An 8,835-nucleotide genomic window follows, 5' to 3' on the forward strand; every position below is an offset into this window, starting at 1 on the left:
CCCAAAGAAAGGCAATGCCAAAGAATACTCAAACTACCACACAATTGCACTCATCTCACACACTAGTAAAGTAATGCTCAAAATTCCCCAAGCCAGGCTTCAGCAATACGTGAACTGTGAACTTCCAGATGTTCAAGCTGGTTTCAGAAAAGGCAGAGGAACCAGAGATCAAATTGCCAACATCCACTGGATCATGGAAAAAGCAAGAGAGTTCCAGAAAAATATCTATTTCTGCTTTATTGACTATGCCAAAGCCTTTGACTGTGCGGATCACAATAAACTGTGGAAAATTCGCAAAGAGATGGGAATACCAGACCACCTGACCTGCATCTTGAGAAATCTGCATGCAGGTCAGGAAGCAACAGTTAGAACTGGACATGGAACAACGCTGGGTTGAAGGAAGCACAAGCTGGAATCAAGATTGCTGGGAGAAATATCAATAACCTCAGATATGCAGATGACACCACCCTTATGGCAGAAAGCGAAGAAGAACTAAAGAGCCTCTTGATGAAAGTCAAAGAGAGTGAAAAAAGTGGCTGAAAATTCAACATGCAGAAAACCAAGATCATGGCATCTGGTCCCATCACTTCATGGCAAATAGATGGGGAAACAATGGAAACAGTGACCGACTTTATTTTTCTGGGCTCCAAAATCACTACAGATCGTGATTGCAGCCATGAAATTAAAAGACACTTGCTCCCTGGAAGAAAAGTTATGACCAACCTAGACAGCATATTAAAAAGCAGAGACATTACTTTGCCAACAAAGGTCTGTCTAGCCAAAGCTATGGTTTTTCCAATAGTCATGTATGGATGTGAGACTTGGACTATAAAGAAAGCTGAGCACTGAAGACTTTATGCTTCTGAACTGTGGTGTTGGAGAAGACTCTTGAGAGTCCCTTGGACTGCAAGGAGATCCAACCAGTCCATCCTAAAGGAAATCAGTCCTGAATATTCACTGGAAGGACTGATGCTGAAGCTGAAACTCCAATACTTTGGCCACCTGATGGTAAGAACTGACTCATTTGAAAAGACCCCGATGCTGGGAAAGATTGAAGGAGTGAGGTGAAAGGGAGGACAGAGGATGAGATGGTTGGACAGCATCACCGACTCAATGGACATGAGTTTGAAAAAACTCCAGGAGTTGCTGATGTACAGGAAGGCCTGGCATGCTGCAGTCCATGGGGTCACAAAGAGTCAGACAAGACTGAGTGACTGAACTGAACTGATGGTGACTGCAGCCATGAAGTTAAAAGATGCTTGCTTCTTTGAAGAAAAGCTATAACTAACCTAGATGGCATATTAAAAAGCAGAGACATCACTTTGCTGACAAAGGTCTGAATAGTCAAAACTGTGGTCTTTTCAGTATTCGTGTATGGATGTGAAAGTTGGAGCATAAAGAAGGTTGAGCACCAAAGAAATGATGCTCTCAAACTGTGGTGCTGGAGAAGACTCTTGAGAGTTCCCTGGACAGCAAGGAGATCAAACCAGTCCATCCTAAAGAAAATCAACCTGAATATTCATTGGAAGGACTGATGCTAATGCTGAATCTCCAATACTTTATTACCTTGATGCAAAGAGCCAACTCATTGGAAAAGACCCTGATGATGGGAAGGATTGAAGGCAAAAGGAGAAGAGGGCGGTAGAAGATGAGATGGTCAGACTGCATCACCAACTCAACAGACATGAATTTCAGCGAACTCCAGGATAGTGAAGTCTGGTGCTGCAGTCCAGGGGGTCTGAAAGAGTCAGACACGACTCAAGAGACTGAACAACAACCACAAAAGAAAATGAATGATAAAATGAAAATCTCAGAAGAGTCTCAAACAATCAATTAGTAGTGTTGGGGGCTTCCCTGGTGGTCCAATGGCTAAGACTCTGTGCTCCCCAAGCAGGGGGCGCAGATTCAATCTCTGGTCAAGGAACTAAATCCCACATGCCACAACTAAAGATGCCATCTTTCACAACTAAGACCCAGGGCAGCCAAATCAATGAATAAATATAGTTTTCTGAAATACGCCTGTTATCCCATTACCCACAAAACGACTGTCCCTTTGAAACTTGTAGAGATACTTCCTCTACAATCTCATCCTTTAGTTAAGATGTCACTTTAACAATAGTATCACTGTTTGGACACCATTTTCATTAGCACATTAACTTGAAGGTAGACTGAAATGCTTTGAAAGCAGGAGCAGGAGGTTAGGTATTAATCAAAGATTACAGTGATAGAAAGTATGACAGTCCCCTCATTATTCTTCAAAGCGTATACCTCAAAAACAGAGCAAATAGCTAATTTTCCAAATTTTATATGACACATTCATTCATACTCTCTCCATATAGCTCTTTAATCTGTAATACCCCTTTTTTAAAAAAGTATATACATGATTTGGGGGGTGAAAAATTGAGAGGACAGCCATTTTTCTGTACAGACTCAATAGGGACCCTCCATCAAAAGACATAAGAAAAACAGTAAAACACTGTCTACACAGAAACAGAAAACAATGAAGGTAATAAAGAAAGGGAACACTTTGGAATATATAAACAAGCATCTATAAATTCCCCTTTTTATACATATGCAAGACAAAAGCAAAACAATGCATACAAGTGGGGTTAAAAACATTCTCCATTTATAGTTCACAAAACATTTCCCACTTTGCCTTTTTTTTTTTTTTTAAAGATTTTTGTTGTTCTTGTGGACTATTTTTAGTCTTTATTGAAAATTTGCTACAATATTGCTTCTGTTTTATGTTTTGGTCTTTCAGTGGAGAGACATGTGGGAGCTTAACTTCTCCACCAGGGATCAAACATACACCCCTACACTGGAAGGGTAAGTCTTGACCACTGGACTGCCAGGGAAGTCCCTATATTTTGTTATTTAATCTGCACACAATTATGTGAATGTCATTTAGTCCGTACATAATTACGTGAGAAACACAGACATAACATATCCCATCTTAAAGGAACGACCTGCCCAAGATATCACAATAGCAGATCCAAGATTAGGATTCAAGTTTTTTAATTTCTCTGAACTATTTTGATACTTAAAGATATCGAAGGGAATTTAAATAAAGAAAATAAATTCACTTTTGAGTGATTACATGTACCAAATACAATGCTAAGACAGTTTATTTGTATCTTCTCATTTAATCCTTACAACCATCCTCATGACACATTATTATCATCATTTGGCAGGTGAAGCTAAACTAGCAGAGAGGTCACTTGTCTAAATTAGAAAGAGGAAGAGCCCAGAGTCACTTCAAATTCTACATACTCAATAGCAGAGACTGCCACTTGCTTCCCAATATCCACTATCTACTTACTCCTCAGCAATAATGTATCTGATATTTAGCTGAGCAAAGTGCCATAGGACTAAGAACCTTTATTTGTATTCCCTAGGTTTTCTCAACAACTTAATATGATCAAAGCACTGAGTCAAAGTATTGCACTCCAACTTCCAGGAAGCATACTAAAGGGATGTACTCTTCCTTGATCCTTGCTCCATGGTTGTATCTCTAACATCCATTTGGAGTAAGTCAACTCTAAAAAGCACAGCTACATGTTAGAAGACCTTGACTGCCCAGTGCCATAGCCTTAAACTGTTTACTATCTCTTTTTCATGAGGAAGAAATAAGTTTAACTTATGTCAAAGATATCTGGGGATTCCTTTATAGTCAAAAAAGATAAACTACTAAATATACAAAAGTAAACATTCAATTGCATAATACATTTAATTAATGAGTGAATACTATGCACTTTATCTGAAGACACTAAAAATCATGGTAAGAAATGAAGTCTGAGCCCTCAGAGAACTAAAAATGACCTGATGTTAAAATGTCATGAATAAGAAAAAGTGTTCAGTATGACTAAGCACTAGGAAAATGCAAACAAAAACATGAAACTACCTCCCACACAGGATGTTCACTATCAAAAAGAAAAAAAGAATAATAACAACAGAAAATAACACATATTGGGGAGGATGTGGAGAAACTGGAAGCCTTGCAAACTGCTGGTGGGAATGTTAAACAGTGCAGCTGCTATGGAAAACAGTATGGCAGTTCCTCAAAAAATTAAAAATAGAATCAAAACACAATCCAGGAATTCCACTTTTAGGTATATACCCAAAAGAACTGAAAGCTGAGTCGTAAAGAGGTATTTGTACACACATGCAGCATTATTCATAAGAGCTCAAAGGTGGATGCAAGCCACCTTTATGCCAGATGAATAAATAAAAATGCAGTATACACACAATGCCTTTGAAAGACATCAGATTCTGTTACATGCTTAACATGAATGAATCTTATGCTCCAGTACTAGAGTACTCAAACTCACAGAGACAGAAAGCATAATGATGGTTGTTAATGGCTGGGGCACTGAGAGATTGGGGAGTTAAATGTTTTATGGGTACAGGTTGTCAATAATGCAGGACAAAGAAAAGAATTCTGGAGATGGCCATGGTGGTGGTTGCAAAATATGTGTATACTGAATACCACTAAACTGTTAAGATGGTCAAATTTAGGTGTATACTATACCGTAAAAAGAAAACTGGAAAAAGAAAAAATTGTCATGGACAAATTAACATGCAAATGCTCACACATTCCCAACTAAAGGGCCTGAAATGCTACCTTTAAATAATCTGTAGGTTAGTTACTAAAATTCCTAGAATACTTTGTGGTATAAAGAAAACCTATGTTTTCTCTGGAATCCAAATAACATTTCTAATGATTTCACTTAACAGAGAAATGTTACATCAGAGTATCTCTGGACGTGGCACAAAATTTCAAAAGTTTCCTGAGATGCAATGCACAGAACAGTTCAAAGTTCATCACATTTAACATGTTAAATGTTGGGCCTTCTTTCCAAAGTTTCTTTCTGGACACTATGCTGAAAAAAACAATTAGGAAACTGTTATTATATTCAAGAAGACTTTATGGATATGGTTAATTACATCACATGTCAAAGGAATAAGCTAACAACTTAGAACTCCAAAACATCAGGGAAGAATTCCAATGCTGCTATAATTGAGCAAACTCACATGTATTTTCAAGATGCAGTTTTCTGATAAAGTATCAAAAGACTGAAATAATGCCAAATACGGGACAGCAGAGCAGTAAGACAGAACAGGTCTGATCTTACACAGCCAATCCATGCTCTATCTTTGTATTTCTAATAACATGAAGGTAAGAGCTAGTATTAGAAGTGGTTAAGAGAGAAAGACAGAAAGAAAGGAGGACTGTTAAGAAGATGACGGGAAAAAAACATTTAAGGGGCAGTTTTTGTTTGTTTCTATCACATTTTGTGGTGCGCTGTCACTTTTGAAAGAAAAGTAGTAAAAAAAAAAAAAAAAACTGGCATAACAATATTCACACAAATTTGTTCTGCTAACTCATCAATTCACAGATAGAGTAGACTCCTCAAGACATTGAAGAGAGAAGTGACTGACAGGGCAAAGGACAGAGAACAATGAAATTAAACTATACATTTTATGAGGACAGAATCCCCATCTATTTTATTCTCAACTAATATCCCCAGTGGAAAGCACAAAACCTCAGAAAGGACAGGGTTAAGAGGGAGTTATTTTAAAGAAGTTTGTTTTACTGAAGTATAACTGGAGATGAAAAAAACATAGCTATTTTCAATATTAAATACCAACACCAAGTAAACGGCCATATAATATCTAAATGTAACTTAGAAATTTAAGTTTTCAGTTTCTCATAAGAAACAAACAACCCAAACCTACTGCTACTTCCCATTCTTGTTATACAACTGATATTGAAATAATTACTTTTGTTAACAATTAAAGTAGGGGCTAGGGTTAGGGTCAGAAAGGAGAGGAAAAAAGATATAAGCATGGTTCCATGCAGACCAGACTCTAAGGGAGTAGAGCTGGCTAGCTCTGTGGCTTTTGTCCTCCAAGCCAATTTTGAAAGGGAAAAAACACTGGAAAAGAAAACACTGAAACTAACACCATGGCATCAGTTACGATGAAGCCAGAAAATCAGTCCTTGTCTGCAAGCTGAACATTTACACAGATATGTACGGCACATAAATCTAAAGTATATAATATACAGATATTTTTGAAGGTATTATTTCTTAATGACCCTAAAAATATCACAAGCAGGAAAATTCCCAAGTACTGAAAGACAATTTACCCAACCTCTGCGCCTAATCTCCCCTATTCAACCTCTCTTGAAACAACTGCACATGCCAGTACAGCTAACATTGAATAGTACTACTTTTTTCACTGTCCTTATCATAATCTACACCCTCAATTAAATAACATTTCTAAAAGTTCTTTTCTCAAATGCTTAAGATAATCCCACTTTCAGAGAGCACTCTTCAAAAACTAACCAGTTTTTGAAGTCTCTACAAATCTACATAAAGTCTCTACATAAAGTCTCTACAAATCTACATCACTTATGTACTCCCCCACCAAGAAAACAGCTATCAGCAAACAACATACAATAAAACTCAATTTTCTCTCTCTTCGTGGGTTGTTCATGGGTACAGAAGTTCTTTCTCCACCCATTTTCTATATTTAGCTTTCTGTCTGCCTCCCAGAGGAAAGTGTTATGTCCCAAAGTGTGGAACAATTAATTCTGCTCTGTTCCATTCCTCTGACCTGGCCCAGTGTTCAGTCCTTCAGCTCAGAGGGAGGAGAGAGGACTTGAGATCACTCTAGTGACTTAACCAGTAGCAAATTCCAGGTGACTACAAATAGGGGAAAGTAAGAATTGGGAGATAATTTGAACGGTATGTTTCATCTTGTGTCCCAAGAAAGTAATGCACTAAGCTTGGTTGATGTTCAGAGGAAAAAATGAACCTTCACTTTAGAATTTTCTGTACAATACGGCTAAGAAGTGTTAGAATGTTTATAACATACTGCTGGTAATTTCCCTCTGGTGAGCAAAAGCGGACAGAATGAGAAGGGAAAAGGGAAAAAAAAAAGGACAATTTCTTGTTGTTACTCTCCCCTCCATCCCTACGTGCCGTCATATTCAAGATGAAACAGGAGAAATGATTAACTTATCCAACCAGGAATTGGGCTTCCCAGGTTCGATCCCTGGGTCAGAAAGATCCCATGGAGTGGAAAATGGCAACCTACTCCAGTATTCTTGACTGGAGAATCCCACGGACAGAGGGGTCTGGCGGGCTGCAGTCCATGAGGTCGCAGCAAAGAGCTGAACACAGCACAGCACGCATGGATATCATAACCAGAAACCAAGATCAGTGGAATTTTAGCTGGTAGCCACAAGTCTTGAAGTTTGATTTTAACAGCTCCTTACCCCCTGCAGAGAGAAAGGCAGGATGAGAAAACTGGCTCTTGACTAAGTAGAGGATTCTGAATGTTACTGAACAGAAGACTGAATTTGCTGTTCCCCTTCTTGGTTCTCAGAATCACACACTGCCCACCTCCCCAACAAGGAGACTCCAGCATCGGGGGGTAAGGATAAGAGAAGGTGAGAGAAAACAAGGCAGACAGAGCGATAAAAACATCAGCCATGTTGCCAAACTAACAACTAAATCCATGACACGAAAGAAGGAAACTAATAGCTAACCAAGACAGAATGGAATAAACAAAAGATCACGTCAAAACAGAATAGGCCTCCTCCCTTTGACACACCAACCAAACAATATAAAAGAAATTTAAACTATAACTACCTTACAACTATATGAGAGCCTTTCATTCCGAAAGTTAGAAAATGAATGGTGACTCTCCATGACTGAAATTTCAGAGGCTGTTTTTAATCCAAATGAATATTTTAAAGTGTGTGGACAATCAACTGATTTTTCAACGACCTTGAAACTATGCGATGTTATCAAAGTGAGGTTTAAAATAAATAATACTTACATTTTAATGGTTAGTTAAAAGTTAAGTCGTCCAGAAACATAATCAACCTATCAAGCCCACAAAAAGAAAATCTTCCATATTAGGCTGCCCAGCTTCCATACAGATTTCAAATCTAACCCAACTCCACAAAGATGTGGGAACAAGTCTGGTAATTAATGGGAAAACAGCACAATGAAAGAACTTACAAGGAGGTTACATGGAGCACGGTTAGTACAAAAATCCCACTCCCAGAAGAGAATCAACGCCTCATCTCTATTCACACACATACGGGGGATAAAACAAATCTGCTACCAGAGATGAGGACAAATTAGTAAGGCAAATCTGAAGTTATTATCCTCTTAACTATTTTGTATTTATGGGGGGAGGGGGTTAAAAGATTTGCATCATGGTCAAATGCCTTTAAAAAAAAATTAGGACATCCAATTATTAAATGTCACCCCATTCTTATTCAGAGGACTGTCAAAAGGAAAAGGGGGAATGGCTGTCACTTTTTCTAAAACGTGAGGAGGAAAACGTGAAATCAGAACAGAATTAACTGCAGGACTATCACCACCCCCGCCCGCCTCGGTCTCACACCACAGGAATCCGTCTGATGGCACCAGGCGAGGCAGCGATTACCGGGCTCCCGGGGACAGGTTAGCGCCACGCGTGTGCGGCTCGGCCGCGCCTTCCCGGTTCACCACACCCCCTCGACGAGGGGGACCGCACTGCTCCGCGCCCGAAGCCGCCGCCGCCTCCCTCCCTCCAGCTTGCCGCACCGGCATCCTCAACCCCTCTCGGCGCGCACTCCCCGCCCGGGGTCCGCCTCACGCCCGCCGCCCCCGGCTCTGAGGAGACCACCGGCCTCCACAAGACTCCGTCCCCGGCGGCTCCCGGGCTCCGGCCCGCTCCTCCGGAGCAAGTTCCGCCCCAACTCGGCCGCGGTGGGTGGGGGTTGAGGCGAAGGGCGGGAGGGCCTCCACCTCTCGCCACGACCCCCTGGGAGGG

At 40.0% G+C, this 8,835-nt stretch overlaps 1 protein-coding gene across 2 annotated transcripts in view; it reads right to left on the reverse strand.

Annotated features, from left to right (window-relative positions):
- Positions 1-8,835, reverse strand: part of RIMKLB (ribosomal modification protein rimK-like family member B) — a 41,453-nt gene that overhangs the window by 31,426 nt on the left and 1,192 nt on the right. The gene's annotated exons all lie outside the window — the stretch shown is intronic.

The sequence above is a fragment of the Bison bison genome, unplaced genomic scaffold (assembly GCF_000754665.1).
Source record: "Bison bison bison isolate TAMUID 2011002044 unplaced genomic scaffold, Bison_UMD1.0 scf7180017864281, whole genome shotgun sequence".
Classification (NCBI taxonomy): Eukaryota; Metazoa; Chordata; class Mammalia; order Artiodactyla; family Bovidae; genus Bison; species Bison bison.